The 20,531-nt window shown below is 39.4% G+C and overlaps 1 long non-coding RNA gene across 1 annotated transcript; it reads right to left on the reverse strand.

The window, feature by feature from the left end:
- Window positions 1–4,108: 4,108 nt before the first annotated feature.
- On the reverse strand, window positions 4,109–10,977 carry LOC146307152 (uncharacterized). Its single transcript, XR_014772703.1, has 5 exons — window positions 10,752–10,977; window positions 4,906–4,990; window positions 4,676–4,777; window positions 4,347–4,517; window positions 4,109–4,185 (listed from the first exon to the last, which is right to left on the reverse strand). It is a non-coding gene; the product is annotated as an uncharacterized LOC146307152 (long non-coding RNA).
- Window positions 10,978–20,531: the final 9,554 nt, after the last annotated feature.

A 20,531-nucleotide genomic window follows, 5' to 3' on the forward strand; every position in this document is an offset into this window, starting at 1 on the left:
ATAGCATAACAGGATTTATTCACACTGATGATATTAATTTACAATCAACATCAACGTTGCTATATAAACCCTATTAACTATAACATGTTACACAAACAAGCATCAAGAAAGGTGTGTGTGTGTGTGTGTGTGAGAGAGTGTGGAAGACAGCGTGTGTGTGTGTGTGTGTGTGTGTGAGTGTGTGTGTGTGTGTGTGTGTGTGTGTGAGAGCAGGTGAGTGTGAGGGAACGAGGTGTGTGAGAGAGAGAGAGAGAGAGAGAGAGAGAGAGGGGGTGGTTGAGCCCGAGCGGGGGTAAGACGTGGCAAGATGGCGGCGGTGACGCTGCGGACTACGTCGCGCGAGGGCCACTGACTACACCCGTAATGGCGGCTCGCCAAGAACTCACGTGACTCGCAATAAAGGAGGAGAGAAGGTAGCGAGGGAGATTCAAGTCACTCGGCTCCAAGTGTAGGTTAGTAGGAAAGAGGGAGAGAAAGGAGAGCACTCAAGGGTGTCGTCACGCAGGCGGTATTGAGGCGCAGTAACCCGTCTGTGTTACGCAGAGACGCGCTCGGCTCAGCTGGTGAGCGGCATGAATCTGGACATTGAACCAACACAGCCGAAGTACTGACCAATCCCGAGTGCGAGGCGACACAATAGCGGTCCGATGAGGTCGGATCACTCTGTATCACAAGCAGGCACAATTGAGCGGAAAGGGAATAACAAATGCAGTAACACAGACAATATCTTTACACATTAAAAATTGCAGCATATAGCCGGACGCGGCGGTCCGTATTCACAAGTCCTTACAGCTGATATAAAGGAAAGCACACACTATCTGATATCTGCCCAGAGCTAAAGCCTCTTACTTTTGCAGAAGGTGAAGTGATGTGTTGTTGTTCCTTGTGCGTCCTGGTTGCGGCAGAGGTAACGGGGTTAGCGGCTCCCAGCGGCTAACGGGTCCTCGGCGAGGCGAGTCGATTCCGGCTCGTAGCGGGGAATCACTCGGAAAGAAGGCGTCCTGGTCCTTCTTCTTGAAGCGGGCAGTTCTGTTTATCTGCCAGGCTTCGCATCCGCGGGCATCCAGCTCTGCGATCCTCGGCGAGGGGCAGGTCTCTGGCGAGGTGAGCTGATTCCGGCTCGTAGCAGGGAATCACTCAGGGAAAGAAGGTGTACTTATCCTTCTTTTTGAAGCGGCAGTCCTAGTTATCTGCCAGGCTTCGCATCCGCGGGCATCCGGTCGAGAGGGTCAGTCCGTGGTCTCGTACCGGGCGGCTCTGCGTTCCTCGGCGCACAGGGTGGAGGAGAGGAGAGGAGATCAGCTGGACCAGCGAGTGAAATCCGTAGGCCTAACGCGTCTAATGGTGTACAGCAGTAGTAACTCTTGCTAAAGCGTCGCCACGGGGGGGCGAGTTTCTAACTTTAGGAGCAGTTACTGGTCACCTCCATTGACTATGGGGTCACAGTCGGAAGCGCTGTCTTGGGGTGCGCTTCGCGTTATTATAGTTGTGCGTGACGTCATTGGCCATGGCGGATTTCACCCAATGGGAGCTGTGGGTTCCCTGGGGACCCCTGCCGGTCAGCGGGGGTTCTGCAGGGGTTTGACTCTGCTGAGTCATCCAAAAAAAGGGGGTCGACTCTGTCCTTTGTTCTCTTGGGAGCCACATGTGGTCTCAGGCTTTTATGGTTACATGCAGGCCCCAAAAGTGAACAAAGAAAGTGTGGGCCTTTGTTGGTAATCCTTGTACGGCACAACACCGTGATATGAATTTTGGGTCATACCGCCCAGCCCTAGCTTGGCTCCATCTGCTGGACAAAAAGAGTCACTGCACGGCCTATCAAGTGAACGGTCAAACAATTCAGCAGCACGTGGAGAGTCAGTTTACAGCCTCTACAAAGCCTCTAAAGCAATAGTAAAATAAAATATCATAATTATTTTCTAAAAGAGAGTCACAAAAGATGAAAATAGTCCAGAGAAGTTGAATTTTGGAGCCATATGGCTCACAGAATAAAGAAAAAATGTCTTTATAACTTCGGCTATTGTGCTGTTTCACCTCCTTTGTGGCAGTCCTTTTACCTTGCTGGGGGACGCAGCTTGCACCGGCTCAGGTCTTCACTTACACCAGACCATTCTGAAATACAGAGAAAAGGCCTGGTGTCAATGTAATAAACCCAAATAATATCGAAAGGAAGGCATTCAGACCAAAAATTAGAGCAAAACTGTCCTCAAAATCACTATTAACAATAATAAAAATAATAACAATATTGACGGTGAAATACACCTCAAGTAATGAAACAAACCTTAACTACCAACTCTCAGGAACGGTCAGAAGGTCACATTGCTTCAAAAACTGCTCATTCTTACAAAAGAGGATGGACCCCTGAAGGAATTTAGGGTCGAGTTAAATAGGATACTAGAGATACTAGAAAAGCAATTTCTAAAGAAATTACCGCTGTGAATGCAACAAGCTGAAGCCAAGCTGCAATGCTGCATTGGCTTGCTGCAACAATATGCCTGACGCCACACTGAACAGCTGCGTGAATGATATAAGAAGGTTTGAATTATGTATAATATTTGAATATTAGTTAGAAAGGCTGACACCACACTGAATAGCTACCTTTAAAATATAATAAAGTTTGAATTACGTGGAATTTTTGAATGTTTGTAGAATGACTGATACCACACTGAATAGCTGCCTTTTTAAGGTAATATTTGAATTAGGTAGAATATTTGGATTTTTGTTAAAAAGCTGATGCCACACTGATAGCTGCCTCGAAAATATAATTTTTGAATTATGTAGAATATTTGAATATTACTTAAAAACCTGACGCAACACTGAATACCTGCCATGTAAATATAATATTTGAATTATGTAGAATATTTGAATGTTTGTTAGAAAGCTGACCCCACACTCAATAGCTGCCTTTATAATATCACAATGTTTGAATTCTGCTTCTGCTACAAACTGCTTATTTGGTCGAGCCATTCTGAAACAACAGAAACACACACACTAATGTTTTTATAAAGCAGTATAACATTAATTTAGTGCAATAATGAACACTCAATAGCTACCTTTATGATATAATAATGTTTGAATTATGTACAACATTTGATTGTCTGTTGCTTAAGAATTTAAAAAACAATGACTGTTATGATACAATACAGGATGATACAGGAAACAATAACATGCAAAATTTTTAAATTGTATTCACACTAATACCACAATGTAAAAATACCTAAGTAAAGAATCTGAGTATTTTTTTCCATCACAGCAGGTCAGTGATCAGTGTTTCAGTGAATAGTGTTTTATTTATGGCAGCCCGCCACATTAAAAACATCAACACCACGAAATGATTTTCTATTTTTGGAGCTGCGCACCTTTTTCGGTCGTGTCTAGAAGCTCTTTATTTGCACAATTCTCGCAAGATTTGTGTTCGTTATTTCTACTAAAATAATCAAACTTGCACGATCTTTCGCAGGTCTAGGGTTCCCTTCTAGACACGACCCTCTCTGTCTCTCTGTCAAACTAATGACAGCAGACTGTCTGTAAACAGCATAATGTTACACTCTGCAGTGTTTCACACAAAGACTTTATTTGTGTGGACACCCAGGTTTGGTTTGTCACCAATTTTGTCATTTTTATTTTTTAATCAGTCCAAGATGACGACGGTATCAGTGATTGATTAGTGATCAATGTGCCCTCCTCCCTCCCTCACCTGTTCACTCTGCTGTGAGAAGATCTCAAAGTTTCTCACAGAGAAACACAGACTCTCCCGTTTTATGTATAGGCCTCCTTATACGGTTGTTTAATATTATAAGTGCATCTGGTTGGTGTCGATGTCATTAACCATCACGTTAGTTTTGACTGTTGTAATAAACTTTGTCATTAACAACAGTCTCCTCCACACGCGGCTTCTCTGCAATTGGTCTGTGCGTTTCCTGATCAGCTAAACCAGCGTCGGAAAGACTAGAATAGTTGCGCCAGTTAAAATAGAAGCGTCCCGTCAAAATTTAAAATCTATTAAGAATTTATTTGTTATAGGTCCATGTCCATATAGGACGGCGTGTGGGTCAGGACTCGGACCTCGGTCCGCCTGTTAGGGACCCCTGCTATATAGGATACTTACAGATGGTCTGGGTCCATCTGAAGATTAGCAATGAATGTTGAGTAAAAAGCACATAGCTGCACTGCCTTTTCCTGTCCCTGAGAGGAGAGGAGAGGAGAGGAGAGGAGAGGAGAGGAGAGGAGAGGAGAGGAGAGGAGAGGAGAGGAGACTTTAGCGCCATGTCTGGAAATCAGCAGTTTTCAGAGTCATGGTGTAACACTATAGTGTTCATGACTGACAGAAAAACACAGTCACATACCAGGTACAGGTCAGGTATATTTGTCGTAGCCTCTCAGTGTGGCTTAGCTGTGCAAAGCACACTCAAGTGTTGCTGTCAGTACCGCACTGCTTCGTTGACATGTGTCCTACTTCACATTTGGTCAAGACATATAGCTGCACTACCTGTTCCTGTCCCTCGGTCCATGTGGCTCTGGTTATGTGACGAGAGGAGAGGACACTATAAGACTGATGATGTAGACGGCCAACACAAACAACCCACAGTTATTTGTTGTCTGGAAATCAACAGTTTGCAGAGTCATGCTGTAACACTACAGTGTTTATGACTGAAAGAAAAACACAGTCGCATACGAGGTACAGGTCAGGCAGTTGTCAGGTGTATTCGTCGTAGCCTCTCAGTGTGGCTTAGCTGTGCAAAGCACGGTCAAATGTTGCTGGAGCCCTCCTTGATTTCTGTTTGTTGTTCATGAGTGTCAGAGCAAAACAGAAGGAGCAGTGACTGAACCTTTAAATGTTTTCACATTATAACTATTGCTCATACTAATGGTATGCACAATCTATGAACTGTAAAGTTGACTTACAGCATGTTTGACTCCAGCTCAAGATGACTGCTGATGTTGCTTGTTGCTTCATTGACATGTGTCCAACTTCACATCTTGTCAGAGCCTTGTGAGAGGAAGAGAAAAATGTTACACCATTGATGCATATAAAAAATCACAATACAGACAGTGTACATTACATGCTTATATACCACTAATACACAATAAAAAAGAGACACATATCATGCATGGGAGGAGGCTGTTCTTATTTACCTGGCACAGGTCGATTTATAGAGCAGATAGTAGTGGTGTGATCCTGTGAGTTTTGTCTCTCCATCTCTGGAACATGTTTGTTACCTGTTAAGAACAAGTGCACAAACACAGATCAACACTCATTTACATGTTTACCTCTGCAAATGAAAATAATAAAAAAAAAATTTCAAGATGTTGTAAGTTATGTATGTTAATTATTTCATGTTTATAGATCAGTGGAAGAGAGAGATGACATTAACCAATGATGTACGTGGTCAGAATTTACTGTGTCCATAAGTATTACTATAAGTTATTGGCAGCATTCAAAGAATCAAAGAAAACAAACATAGTTACCCACCAGGTCCAGGTCATGCTCCAGGTCAAAAAATGGTGAAGCAGTGGCCTCTTGGTGTGCCGACTCCCACTCCCAGGTACATGGATGCTTTAGGTTAGCGGTGAGGACAGCAGTGGCGGGTTGCTGGATTCCATCTCCTCATGCACTGTGCTAAGACCAGGGGTGTATTCTAGGTTTAGTGAAAAATCTCAGTTAGTTAATCTTGACATAAGTAAAACTCTGGATTACGAGTGGGTCATTTACAATGGAAACTATTTATTTTCTAGGTGGACCTTGTTCAGGTGGCTAAAATATGTTTTGTTACTGACCTTGTCCACAGTAGTACACTGCTATCTTCCCTAATGGTGCTCCTCTCTGCTTGTCCCAATTGGGGGTGTGCTGTCTCAAATTCACTGTACTTAATACACTGACTATAGATAAGGTCCTCACATAACCCCACTTCAAATAAACTGAATGATCCCTTTAAAAGCTATTAAAATTGTTTTAAAGGCACTTGGCTTTTTTGTTTACCAACAAATAGTATATCAACATGTTTTGTGAGAAAATGCAGTTTAAGCCTCCCGACCTAAACAGTGGGCCCTGAGAACCAGGGTTGGGGAACACTGGCATACACCACATTTGTGACCTGCGGTGAGATTAAATCTCTAATTGGATGGCCCTTTCCTGAGGCTCCGTTAAAAATAAAAAGTAAATGGTTGAGCAGCCATGGATCGTCACCTGACCTCTTCTTATCCAGTGCTGTATGCACCAATAATTATTCAGCACACCTATATCTCAGGTGAGGTGATAATATCTAGAAGATATCAAATTGAGAAGAGGTCAGGATAACGATCCAAAATCACACACACAATAAAACCTTTATGGGGGGTTATGGAAGAAAAAAACTGTATCCTCTTAAAAAAACAAATAAATCCCTAAAATATAAATGCAAAGAAAAGAAATTATTATTAAAAAAAAAAATAGAATAAATGTAAAATAAATAAATAAATAAATAATGGAGACTAAGTCCTAATTGAAAAAAACCTTCAGTATTAAATAAAATTTATAAAAGAAGGGAAAAAAAAAAAAAAAAAAAAAGCACGTCCTACTGTGTCAGGGTAGCTGTTTGATGAGAAAGAGCAAAAGTCAAATAACTGGTTACTGATAACTTGGCTCCATCTGCTGGACAAAAAGAGTTTCTGCACGGCCTATCAAGTGAACGGTCAAACAATTCAGCAGCACATGGAGAGTCAGTTTACAGCCTCTGCAAAGCCTCTAAAGCAGGGGTCCCCAAATGGCGGACCGCGGTCCGAGTCCGGACCCACACGCCATCCGATACGGACCTGGACCTATAACCAATAAATTATTAATAGATTTTATTTTTTTACGGGACGCTCTTATTTTAACTGGCGCAACTATTCTAGTCTTTCCGGCGCTAGTTTATCTGATCAGGAAACACACAGACCAACTGCAGAGAAGCTGCGTGTGGAGGAGACTGTTGTTAATGACGGAGTTTATTACAACAGAAACTAACGTGATGGTTAATGACATCGACACCAACCAGATGCACTTATAAAATTAAACAACTGTATAAAAAAAGCCTATACATAAAACAGGAGAGTCTGTGTTTCTCTGTGAGAAACTTTGAGATCTTCTCACAGCAGAGTGAACAGGTGAGGGAGGAGAGGAGGGCAGACTGATCACTAATCAATCACTGATACTGTCGTCCTCTCGGACTAATTTAAAAAATAAAAATACCAAAACTCGTGACAAACCATACCTGGGTGTCCACACAAATAAAGTCTTTGTGTGAAACACTGCAGAGTGAAACATCGTGCTGTTTACAGACAGTCTGCTGTCTGTAGTTTGACAGAGAGACAGAGAGGGTCGTGTCTAGAAGGTAACCCTAGACCCGCGAAAGATCGCGCGAGTTTGATTATTTTAGTAGAAACAACGAACACAAATCTCGCGAGAGTTGTGCAAATAAAGCGTTACCTTCAAGACACGACCGAAAAAGGTGCGCAGCTCCAAAAATAGAAAATCATGTCGTGGTGTCGATGTTTTTAATGTGGCGGGCCGCCATAAATAAAACTATTCACTGATCCACAGAGAGCCACTGAAACACTGATCACTGACCTGCTGTGATGAAAAAATACTCAGATTCTTTACTTAGGTTTTTTTTACATTGTGGTATTAGTGTTTTTACTTAATTACAATTTAATATTTTGCATGTTATTGTTTCCATTTTTGAAAAATCAACATTTTTATTGCTGTTGTTGTACTTTAATTGTATTCTTATCATTATTTTTTTTTATGACTAAATACAGACCTGCAAACTCATAAGAGGAGAAAAAGGTGGCATGTTGGTAAACCAGTCCCCTGTCCTCTGGGGGTCTGGGAGCGTCTGTCCTGCTCCAGAAGAAAAATGTTGTGATTTTAACATGTGAACAAAACATCTGGTGACTGTTTCAGTTAAAAGAGTTAGTTCCATCTTCTGTTTGTGGTTTCTGCAAACATTACTACCTTTACTTTTACCTTTGTACTTGAAAAAAAACAAGTAAAAAAGTAAAGTAAATACAGTAAAAGTAAATCTACATTAATTATTAAAGTGTTTTTACTTTAGCAATCTATAGTTGTTCATTTAATAGACCTGTCTTATCTTTTCTTTTGTATATTGCCATTATTCTTAAATAAAGCAAAAGTAATGTAATAAAAGAAAATGCAGAAGAATATTTCTTATCTGATTACTTGATTAATTGGCAGAATAATTGATAGATTATACTTAAATTTTACTGGTTCGGCCCACTCAAGAAAGTTAGACATTATGATGTTCCGGACCTTTGCTTTAGGAAATTTTCTCTAACTGGACCTCTTTGAATTTTAATTGAATACCCCTGCTCTAAAGCAATAGTAAAATAAAATATCATAATTATTTTCTAAAAGAGAGTCACAAAAGATGAAAATAGTCCAGAGAAGTTGAATTCTGGAGCCATATGGCTCACAGAATAAGGAAAAAATGTCTTTATAACTTCGGCTATTGTGCTGTTTCACCTCCTTTGTGGCAGTCCTTTTACCTTGCTGGGGGACGCAGCTTGCACCGGCTCAGGTCTTCACTTACACCAGACCATTCTGAAATACAGAGAAAAGGCCTGGTGTCAATGTAATAAACCCAAATAATATCGAAAGGAAGGCATTCAGAACCAAAAATTAGAGCAAAACTGTCTTCAAAATCACTATTAACAATAATAAAAATAATAACAATATTGACGGTGAAATACACCTCAAGTAATGAAACAAACCTTAACTACCAACTCTCAGGAAAGGTCAGAAGGTCACATTGCTTCAAAAACTGCTCATTCTTACAAAAGAGGATGGACCCCTGAAGGAATTTAGGGTCGAGTTAAATAGGATACTAGAGATACTAGAAAAGCAATTTCTAAAGAAATTACCGCTGTGAATGCAACAAGCTGAAGCCAAGCTGCAATGCTGCATTGGCTTGCTGCAACAATATGCCTGACGCCACACTGAACAGCTGCGTGAATGATATAAGAAGGTTTGAATTATGTATAATATTTGAATATTAGTTAGAAAGGCTGACACCACACTGAATAGCTACCTTTAAAATATAATAAAGTTTGAATTACGTGGAATTTTTGAATGTTTGTAGAATGACTGATACCACACTGAATAGCTGCCTTTTTAAGGTAATATTTGAATTAGGTAGAATATTTGGATTTTTGTTAAAAAGCTGATGCCACACTGATAGCTGCCTCGAAAATATAATTTTTGAATTATGTAGAATATTTGAATATTACTTAAAAACCTGACGCAACACTGAATACCTGCCATGTAAATATAATATTTGAATTATGTAGAATATTTGAATGTTTGTTAGAAAGCTGACCCCACACTCAATAGCTGCCTTTATAATATCGCAATGTTTGAATTCTGCTTCTGCTACAAACTGCTTATTTGGTCGAGCCATTCTGAAACAACAGAAACACACACACTAATGTTTTTATAAAGCAGTATAACATTAATTTAGTGCAATAATGAACACTCAATAGCTACCTTTATGATATAATAATGTTTGAATTATGTACAACATTTGACTGTCTGTTGCTTAAGAATTTAAAAAACAATGACTGTTATGATACAATACAGGATGATACAGGAAACAATAACATGCAAAATTTTTAAATTGTATTCACACTAATACCACAATGTAAAAATACCTAAGTAAAGAATCTGAGTAATTTTTTCCATCACAGCAGGTCAGTGATCAGTGTTTCAGTGAATAGTGTTTTATTTATGGCAGCCCGCCACATTAAAAACATCAACACCACGATATGATTTTCTATTTTTGGAGCTGCGCACCTTTTTCGGTCGTGTCTAGAAGCTCTAACTCTTTATTTGCACAATTCTCGCAAGATTTGTGTTCGTTATTTCTACTAAAATAATCAAACTTGCACGATCTTTCGCAGGTCTAGGGTTCCCTTCTAGACACGACCCTCTCTGTCTCTCTGTCAAACTAATGACAGCAGACTGTCTGTAAACAGCATGATGTTACACTCTGCAGTGTTTCACACAAAGACCTGTTCACTCTGCTGTGAGAAGATCTCAAAGTTTCTCACAGAGAAACACAGACTCTCCCGTTTTACGTATAGGCCTCCTTATACGGTTGTTTAATTTTATAAGTGCATCTGGTTGGTGTCGATGAGGAGAGGAGAGGAGAGGAGAGGAGAGGAGAGGAGAGGAGAGGAGAGGAGAGGAGAGGAAACTTTAGCGCCATGTCTGGAAATCAGCAGTTTTCAGAGTCAAGACATATAGCTGCACTACCTGTTCCTGTCCCTCGGATATAAAAAAGCACAATACAGACAGTGTACATTACATGCTTATATACCACTAATACACAATAAAAAAGAGACACATATCATGCATGGGAGGAGGCTGTTCTTATTTACCTGGCACAGGTCGATTTATAGAGCAGATAGTAGTGGTGTGTTCCTGTGAGTTTTGTCTCTCCATCTCTGGAACATGTTTGTTTCCTGTTAAGAACAAGTGCACAAACACAGATCAACACTCATTTACATGTTTACCTCTGCAAATGAAAATAATAAAAAAAAAAAAATCAAGATGCTGTAAGTTATGTATGTTAATTATTTCATGTTTATAGATCAGTGGAAGAGAGAGATGACATTAACCAATGATGTACGTGGTCAAAATTTACTGTGTCCATACGTATAACTATAAGTTATTGGCAGCATTCAAAGAATCAAAGAAAACAAACATAGTTACCCACCAGGTCCAGGTCGTGCTCCAGGTCAAATAATGGTGAAGCAGTGGCCTCTTGGTGTGCCGACTCCCACTCCCAGGTACATGGATGCTTTAGGTTAGCGGTGAGGACAGCAGTGGCGGATTGCTGGACTCCATCTCCTCATGCACTGTGCTAAGACCAGGGGTGTATTCTAGGTTTAGTGAAAAATCTCAGTTAGTTAATCTTGACATAAGTAAAACTCTGGATTACCAGTGGGCCATTTACAATGGGAAATAATTATTTTCTAGGTGGACCTTGTTCAGGTGGCTAAAATATGTTTTGTTACTGACCTTGTCCACAGTAATACACTGCTAGCTTCCCTAATGGTGCTCCTCTCTGCTTGTCCCAATTGGGGGTGTGCTGTCTCAAATTCACTGTACTTAATACACTGACTATAGATAAGGTCCTCACATAACCCCACTTCAAATAAGCTGAATGATCCCTTTAAAAGCTATTAAAATTGTTTTAAAGGCACTTGGCTTTTTTGTTTACCAACAAATAGTATATCAACATGTTTTGTGAGAAAATGCAGTTTAAGCCTCCCGACCTTAACATGGCATTAGACTAACTTATGCAACTTCAACAAAGCATGACATTAGGACTAACTTCTGCAACTTCAAGAAAGCAGACTGACATAAAAGAAACATTTACACTTTTTAAGTCTGCCTTTATTTACTTCAACTGCAGTGGGATTAATTTATTACAGTAAAACAATTAAATTTCTTAAAGGGATGCTTCAGCATCATGTTCACTGTAAATGCTGTAGTGTAAGTGTCATTCAGTGTGCCTGATGTACAATTCACATAGGCATCACTAACTATAGCCAGAAAATTTTGCACAAAACTTTGAGTGTGCCTTATGCTCACTGCCAACTAGTATTTCCACCATACTGCCAGCAGTAATAATAGCACTAAATGTATCATTGAAGTTGTGCATGTGTGCGTGTGTCTGTGTGTCCGTGCACGTGTGTGTGCGTGCATGCACTATTGTGCATGTTTGTATGTGTATGGGTGAGTGTGTGCGTGTCTGTGTGTCTTGCTTACACATTGGATGCATGTTCACTCATAGCTGCTGGCCATAGCAGCCATTGAATATCTAGCTCTAAGGCTAATATCCATCACTGCCTACTGCCATTTTTATTGTCAGCCATTTTGTTCTTCTCTCACTTACACCCCTTCTCAGATTCAGACTTCAGTGTTCTCTCAACATACACAAATTGCACATCAGATTGTAGGAAAAGCTGTGCCGGTAGCAACATGTGACCACAGAAACAAAAGGACTTATAGTTTTGGCTCAGCAAGGTCAAAAAGGACAAGTTTTCCAACCAACTGCCCCATTCACTCCCATATTAACTCAGATTAAGACCTTCAGGAGAAAAGCAGATGACCCCAGTTCTTTAAATCGTTGGTGTGGCCACATATTTGGCACCACAAGAATAAAATTTACACGGCTGTGTTCGCAGTCTTCTCTTCTCGCTCAACATGTGTTTGGTTTGGCTGTGGGACTTAGGGTCTGTCACTCAGAGGCAGTAGTTCGAGAGGCAGATTTTCATCAAATGCATGTTTATCTGTGTGTATGTCTGCTCAAACTATGCAGCACCAGTTATGACTGCTTTTTATCCGTAGGTTTGCAAGAAAGTACATTCATAATAAATATTCAAATTCTAGGTACTTCTACACACACTACATTAAGCAAAAGTTCACACATAACCAACAATCTTTACGTAATAAAGCTATCAGCTAATAATTGTCAAATAAAAACACAATCACATGAGACATAATTAAACATAAACACAACAATTAGCCTATATATACCTTAGCTGACTTAATGCTTAAGTATACTGAATATAAGATTCAGTCTTTCCCTCAAGATGCCCTTTGCTTTATTTATTTATTTTATTTAATATTTACTGTCACACTGTCTCTCCTCCTCTCTCTCACCTGTGGTTTGTGCTTTACTGAAGCTAGGGCTACATTCATACACACAGAGGAACGGGGGGAGTTAGGCGCTTGTTACTGCAGATATGTTACTGCAGCTAACAGGCAGCACCAAGTTAGCTAGCTCAACTGTCATGACAAGAAATTTGCTCTTCGCTCACCGCCAGGTAGGGCGCAGAGGCGCTGAGCGGACGCGGAGGAGCTCAGGTATACGTCATCGAGAAGTGCGAGCTATTCACCGTTGCTAGGCAACACCAAACGCTACTTGTCACTCCGGAAAGAAAAGGACCTGGAGGAAAAAGCAGACTCCCCTTTTGCAAAAACTAACCACAGCTCTATGTAACAACATGATAGGATTTACTGTTGCTGAGCTAAAGGACAGTTTATATAGCTATGAAGCACTGATCCTGTCACTGTGTCTGCCTGGAATAGCGAACGTACACAAACAGCTAAACTAACGTTAGCATTGTATTTAGCTTAACGGTAGCTCGTAAACTCTGCCTAATCACAAGCCTGGTAGCCCGATCTGACTACTGACATTTCGCCAAGCAATACTCTTCCTGCCGAGATCGTGGTATCATGTGTTATACAGTTCGGGGAACTCGGAAACACAGAGAATGAGTTTTTCTTCCATTTTCTCTCCCTCCTCTATTTGTATGTGTCGCTTTTGGCTACGTCACATTCAGCTGTTATCTCATTGGTTGCGCTTTGAAAGGTCAGCACGAGGTCAAAGTTGAACTTTGGGCGCAGCGCTGAGCGGCACATCTTTTTTTTTTTTTTTTTCCAAAGCAAACTTTATTGTCATGTTGAAAACAGAAGAGACATGACATTATACAAGCAGACATGACATTATACAAGCAACAAGACATCGCTCATACACAAAACAACATTTAAGTACAGGGAGTGCACAATACATAACGGGTAGTAAGGACTTTATCTAGTAATGTGTGCCATAATATTTTCCATAAAATCAGATGTCTTTAAAGCTTTCTTGTTTCTGCATATTTTACAAAGAGATTCATAAAAATATTTAAGTTCCACATAAAACACATTTTCATTTGGCATAGTCTGGAGAAATCTAGCTTTATGGATGTGAAATTTACCCAACAGACATAACAGTTTCATTACATTATTAACTTCTTTATTGTTACAATCAACATTTAAGAATAAGACCATATTTTCATTGAAAGTGATCAAAACCTTATGAGATTCCAAAATCATTAAAGATATTTGAGTCCAGAAATTAGTAGAATAGGGACATCCATAAAACAGATGGGAGAGGGACTCAACCTCTTTTTTACAGAAAGAACATAAAGGTGACACATCAGGTCTAAATCTGTTAATAAATTCATTACAAGGATAATATCTATGTAAGATTTTAATATGTATTTCTTTAACTTTATTGGGGACAAAAAATCTATTAAATTCAGTCCAGACATTGTTACTGATGTCAGGAAACATTACTCTCCAACGATTAAGTGAGTTTGGGTACTGACTATTATCAGAAGTAAAAACTGATCTAATATGAGCATTGTTACATGAACGTTCCTCAAGAGCCTTTCCATCGAGCCACAGAGCAGGAATCACTCCTGAGAAAGGTATATACAGAACAGATGCTCTAATAAGAGACAACAAACTAGTAGAAATACTTTTGAGTATTCTGGAGTGCATAGAGCGAGTTGTGTCTAAACCTTTTCGTTGGGTAAATTCTTCATAGGTGGCTAGGTCCCCGTTATCATTCAACACATCGAAAACAAACATAACACCTTGATCATACCAGTCTTTGAAAAATAGGGTCTTATTCTTGTAAACAACATGTTGATTATTCCACAAGATACATGTGTGAGGAGAGAAGTTGTGTTTGAAAGCCATTTTCCATGTGTCCAGGGCTTGTTTATGAAAGTTGGCAAGTTTAACAGGCAGTTTACCTGAGGTAAAGTTACATGACAGCAAAAACTTTAAACCACCACATTTATTAAACAAAAAATTGGGAATAAAAAACCATGGAGCATTATTATGTGCTAGGCAATGTTTTAACCAATTGATTTTGAAAATACTATTTATAGTTTGGAAATCTAAAACATTTAGACCACCCTCTGAATACTGTCTGATAAGTGTTTTCCTCTTTATATACTCAGTTTTGTGTTTCCATATAAATTTAAATATGAGTGAATCAATAGCCACACAGGTTTTGCGATCTACATATAGAGATAAAGCTGGGTACACTAATCTAGACAAACCTTCTGCCTTTGACAGTAAAATTCGACCCATAATAGTAAGATCTCTCTGTAACCAACAGTTAAAAATAGATTTAGACTTTTCAATTTTTGGCATAAAGTTTTGAGAGATCCTCTCAGTAGTAGATATGTTTAGTGTGATACCCAAGTATTTCACCTCCTTTTTCACCTTTATATCATCTATTGAGACAGTGTCAGAATTATGTATGGTCATTATTTCACACTTTCTCTTATTAATTGTGAGTCCAGAGGCACCTGAAAATGCATTTAAAGCCTTTATAACAATAGGGACTTGAAGTTCATTTTGAAGAAACAGACAGGTGTCATCGGCCAGCTGACTGATGGTTAGAACATTGTCACCTATCTTAATGCCTTCTACCTTCACACAGTTAACAATAAACAGATTAAGAAGTTCAGCAGCTATCAAAAATAAAAAAGGTGAAATTGGGCACCCTTGTCTTATCCCACGGTTTATATCAAAGCGAGGAGAGGTACCATGAGCCAGAGATACACAGCTATTAATGTTGGTATAGAGTGTACTTATGATATTTCTGAAGTTTTCTTTAAACCCAAAATATTGTAAAGCCTCAAAAATAAATGAGTGTTCCACAGTATCAAAAGCTTTGTAAAAGTCCAAAAACAAAATCAGTGACTTTTTATCAAACAAGTCTCTGTAGTCTAAAATATCTAGGACAAGCCGAATATTATTAGAAATGTGCCGACCTTTCATAAAACCTGACTGTGTTTCAGAAATAATTTCCTCTAAGCAAAATTTTAATCTATTAGCGTACAATGCTGCAAGTATTTTGTAATCTGAGTTTAGCAACGTTATAGGACGCCAATTATCTAGATAAAGAAGATCTTTACCAGGTTTAGGAATTAGGGATATTAAACCTTGCTTCATAGAAACAGTCAGTTCCTTATTTTGGGCACAATCAATAAAAACTTCCAGTAACATATGTTTCAAATCTTCCCAAAAAGTTATATAAAACTCATAAGGCAATCCATCTGGACCAGGACTTTTATTAGTTGGCATTTTTGTAATAGTCTTCTTCAATTCTTCTAGTGTAATTGGACTTTCACAAAGCTCATAATTTTCCCTGGAGATTTTGGGAATGAATGGGGATACTTTATCAAAAAAAACACGAGAAGCCTGAGGGTCAAACGAGGAGGTGTATAACTTCTGATAAAAGTTAGAGATAAATGCAGAAATTTCCTTTTCGTTTTCAGAGATACTGTTATCAATGTATAAAGCAGATATTTTTCTTGCCTCTCCACGTTTCTTCTCCAGATTAAAAAAGAAGGATGAATTTTTTTCTCCATGTTCCAACCATCTGGCCCGAGACCTTATGAATGCTCCCCTTGCTTTTTTCTGGAAGAAAAGGTCTAATTTTTCCCTTAATGAGTGTAAGCGCACTTTATCTTCATTACTTGGAACAGGAATGTTTAATATATCATTCAACTCTTTTAAATCATTAGCATAAGCCTTATTTTGATCTCTTAATTGTTGCTTTCCAAAACGCATTGAAAAACGTTGACATTCAAATTTGAATAACTCCCATTTTAGTGTAGGTGTAATTTCAGACATTGAATTAAATTTAGTAATAATCTGTTTAATGCCCAAACAATAAGCTGATTGTTGTAGAAAGGAAGAGTTTAACTTCCAGTATCCAGGTTTATTGCGGCGAGTAGAGCTTAAAGATGATAAAGAAATATCTATTCCAGCATGATCAGTTAAAGGAGCAGCAGTAATGTTACATGTTTGGACCCAGGGAGCCAAATTATCAGAGATGAGCCACAAATCTATACGAGATTTCTGAGATAGGTCTGCTTTAAACCAAGTAAAGAGGTTTGTTTCCAGAGGGTGTAGAATTCTCAGAGCATCTAATAATGAGAGCTTAGCACAGAAATCATATATAACAGGGTTAAAATTATTTTGATTACCTCTTGCAGGAAATCTGTCTGTACATAAATTTGGAGCCTCATTAAAGTCACCGCCAACAATCACATATGCTGAGGGAGATTTGTTCATTTCTTGGAGAATTATGTCAGATAAAGAGTTAAAGAGTGTGATGTTGGAATTTCTAGTATTGAAGCCATAAACATTCACCAAAATAAATATATTATCTCCATATTTAATAACCAACAGAATCCATCTGCCAGTTTCCGAAACCTTTGTATATATGATTTCAGCATTAAATTTAGGATTGAATAAGATTGAAACACCTCCTGAAAAATTAGTACCATGAGAAAAAATAGCTTTCCCTCCCCACTGATTACGCCAAAATGCTTCATCTTTTGAAGTGGAGTGAGTCTCCTGTAAAAAAAAGACATCCTTGTTTTGATGGCCACAAAATAGAAATAAAGCTTTTCTTTTAGTTAAGTCTCGTACTCCCCGTACATTTAGAGAAAAACATGACAAATGAATATCAAACATATGTACACAAAAACACAGATGAACAGAACTATTTGAAACAGTAGTAGTAGTAGTTGAGCAAAGAGATGAGAAATGTGCAAAACTTGAATTTACAAGCTAAAAACCTTTGCGTTGAGTGAACAATTTAGAAACTGACCCAAGTAAATCATATAGTAGAATCATGCTACAAAAAAAACAAAAAACAAAAACAAAACACACCTAACCCTGTAATCAATTTTGATTAGGACAAAATAAAAAGAAAATGCTCTCAGAAGTATCCAAACAAGTTCAGTATTCAGAGCTATCCCCTAAAAAACAAACAAAAAATTCTGTAGTTTCCTTGTATATTCTCTCATGTCTATTTAGAGGAAAAGGGGGAAGGAAAAATAAACGCATGAGAAAAAAACAAAAAAAAGAAAAACAAAAACATGCAATTTGTTTTGATAGCTGCCATATATCAAAATCAAGTTTTCTACAGGGTTGAACCCATCGACTCAGACAAATACTTCATGACAAGTCCTCGGCAGAGATCTTCTTACCAGCAATAATAGCAAAAGGGCCGCTGAAGCCTGCTCTCTTGTTCTGCCTCCTCGCCTCCTCTACTAGCGGCCACAGCTTCGCTCTCGCATCCCTCACCTGCTGGGTTAAGTCCTCCGATATCTTTACATTCTTCTGCTTGAGGACCTGAGAAGTTTTAGCGTCCGCCCAGATTTGGTCACGGTGAGCCCGGCGTGAGAACCGAACTATGATGCGGCGTGGTGGATGCTGATCTTCCTTCTTCGGTCGTGGTCCCAGTCTGTGGGCGATATCCACCGTCTGTTGAAGAGAGTCGGCGAGTCCCGGTGAGACATGGGAAAGGATGTCAATCACCCTCATTTTCACATTCTCGCCTTCGGACTCAGGAATCCCGGAGATCTTCAAATTCCAGCACCTGGAGTACGCATCCATGTCGTTCACTCTGTCCACCAGCTTCTTATTTTCGGCGATCAGGGTTTTAATCTGGAACTCCATGGGATCCACTCTGGATATCAGCTCCCCTACATTCTTCTCTGCTGCCTGGACTGAGGAAAAGAGTGTTTGAATACTCTTGAAGTTTTTCTCAATGGACTTCTCTATGGACTCCAGCTTCTCCCTGAAACCAAGCTGCGACTCGGTGAGTTTGTTAATTGCCGCCAGCAGGACAGCGTTAGATGGCTCCGGCTCGCAACGGGGTGCTTTTTTTTGGGGGCTTGCACTAGGAGAGTCATCCATAACCACAGGTTGTTGTTTGGCATATGAGTGGCACCGTTTAAAACTCTCCACTGCCACTTCCATTGTCATTTCCATATCCTCCCTTGTAGTCGACATGTCAGCAGAGCCAGTTGTTTAGCAGTTTCCGAGTGTTAGAATGTCGAGCTAGCAAGCAACGCAAACTACGTTAGCTAGCTAGTTATAGTCCAACAGAAAAAATCGACGAAAACAAAGCAAAATGGGTCAAAGTTTCAGCCGCGGTTCCCCAAGCGATACTCAAACATTGCAGAACTATTTACATGTTTTTGGGGTTAAAGCAAGCGATATTCAAGCCTTGAACAAGAAAAAACACTTAGACGGTGCAGAAAAGCGTCTTACAGTGGCGCCATCTTGGCCCCCCTCCTGAGCGGCACATCCCAGCGGTGCGCCATGCCAAGGGTAGCGGTGCCGCTAGGTCGGGCGCCACCGCTCTCTCCATAGGAAAATATGGGACAGCCAGCGCAAAGCGTTTTTACCGTTGATCATGTGTAGGGGTTTTTAAACCGCCGGATTTCGACGCACCGCCCTCTCCCGCCCCTCCCCCTGACCGCCTATCGACCGAGGCTTCATTTCCTGTTCGTATTTATCGATTATCATGCCAATTTACTGTCAGTTTACATATTTCTGACTATTTAACTGCTGTTTTTTGACATTAAAGAGACAGGAACGGAGACCCACAGCCACTCACCTCAACAGACGCGGGAGAAGTTAATGGTCCGACGACGTCACACAGCCAAGTCAAGTCGAGGTGCCTTCACGGACACTCGGAAATTCCACCGTTAGACACTGAAAACTTACAAAATGCCACTAAAATGTGTGTGTGTTTTTTGTTTTTTGTTTTCGAATGTATTGCATTATGCACATTGTACAGCTACATTATTAGTACCATTTGTATGATGTAGTTTATATGGCAAAGCTCAAATTTAAGCTTGCAAATGTTTTGATATAACTGGTTTGAGAAATTGTCTGCCAATTCCCTTTCATACATCCTAATTTTAGTTTCCAATTCCTTTATCTTACTCATGTCCTCTCTTTTCTTTTTAGATGCATATGCTATAATTTTCCCTTGAATATAAGCTTTAGATGATTTCCACTCTGTTGATCTCCTGCCTGAGCTGCCTGTATTTAATTCAAAAAAAGACTGTAATTCTTCTTTTAATAATAAGTTAAAAGCCTCATTAGATAATAGTGACGCATTCAATCTCCATCTACCTCTTCTCTCTGTGTCATTATTTAATATCAATTCCCAGCTCTACAGCTGCATGGTCAGATAGAGCCATTGGATTAATTTTACAATATGCAACTTGCTTGGTTATATTGTTTGATATTAAAAACATATCAATTCTCGAGTATGATTTGTAACTGAGAGAAAAAGTATATTCTCTTTTTCGTGGGTTTGTCAACTGCCAAATATCCACTAGAGTATTATCCTCACTCAACATGTGTATAGCTGCTCTATCTTAAGGTATCCAAGATGGGCCCCTAAAAGTACTTCGATCTATAAATGGATCCCAGACTTGATTAAAATCTCCTGCTAGAATTACATCACCCTCCATTTCTCCCAAAATTTTATTTACTTGATGAAAAAAGTTTGGGTTACACTGGTGGTTGGTGCATAAATATTGCACAAAATAATATTTTTGCCATCTATATTAGCCTGTAAACAAATCATTCTACCCTCATTATCCTTTATCTGTCTAACCAATTTAAAGCCATATTTTTATGTATAAGTATAACCACCCAATTGCGTTTACTGGAAAATGAACTATCAAAAACATGTCCTACCCATCCAAATTTTGGTTTCAGAGTTTCCTCTGACTTAAAATGTGACTCTTGAATAAATGCAACATCGGCCTTATTGTGTTTAAGATAAGATATTTTCCCTCTTTTTGCAGGACTTCCACAA

Source organism: Lutjanus erythropterus, chromosome 21, assembly GCF_056507025.1.
Source record: "Lutjanus erythropterus isolate fLutEry1 chromosome 21, fLutEry1.hap2, whole genome shotgun sequence".
In the NCBI taxonomy this organism is placed as follows: Eukaryota; Metazoa; Chordata; class Actinopteri; order Lutjaniformes; family Lutjanidae; genus Lutjanus; species Lutjanus erythropterus.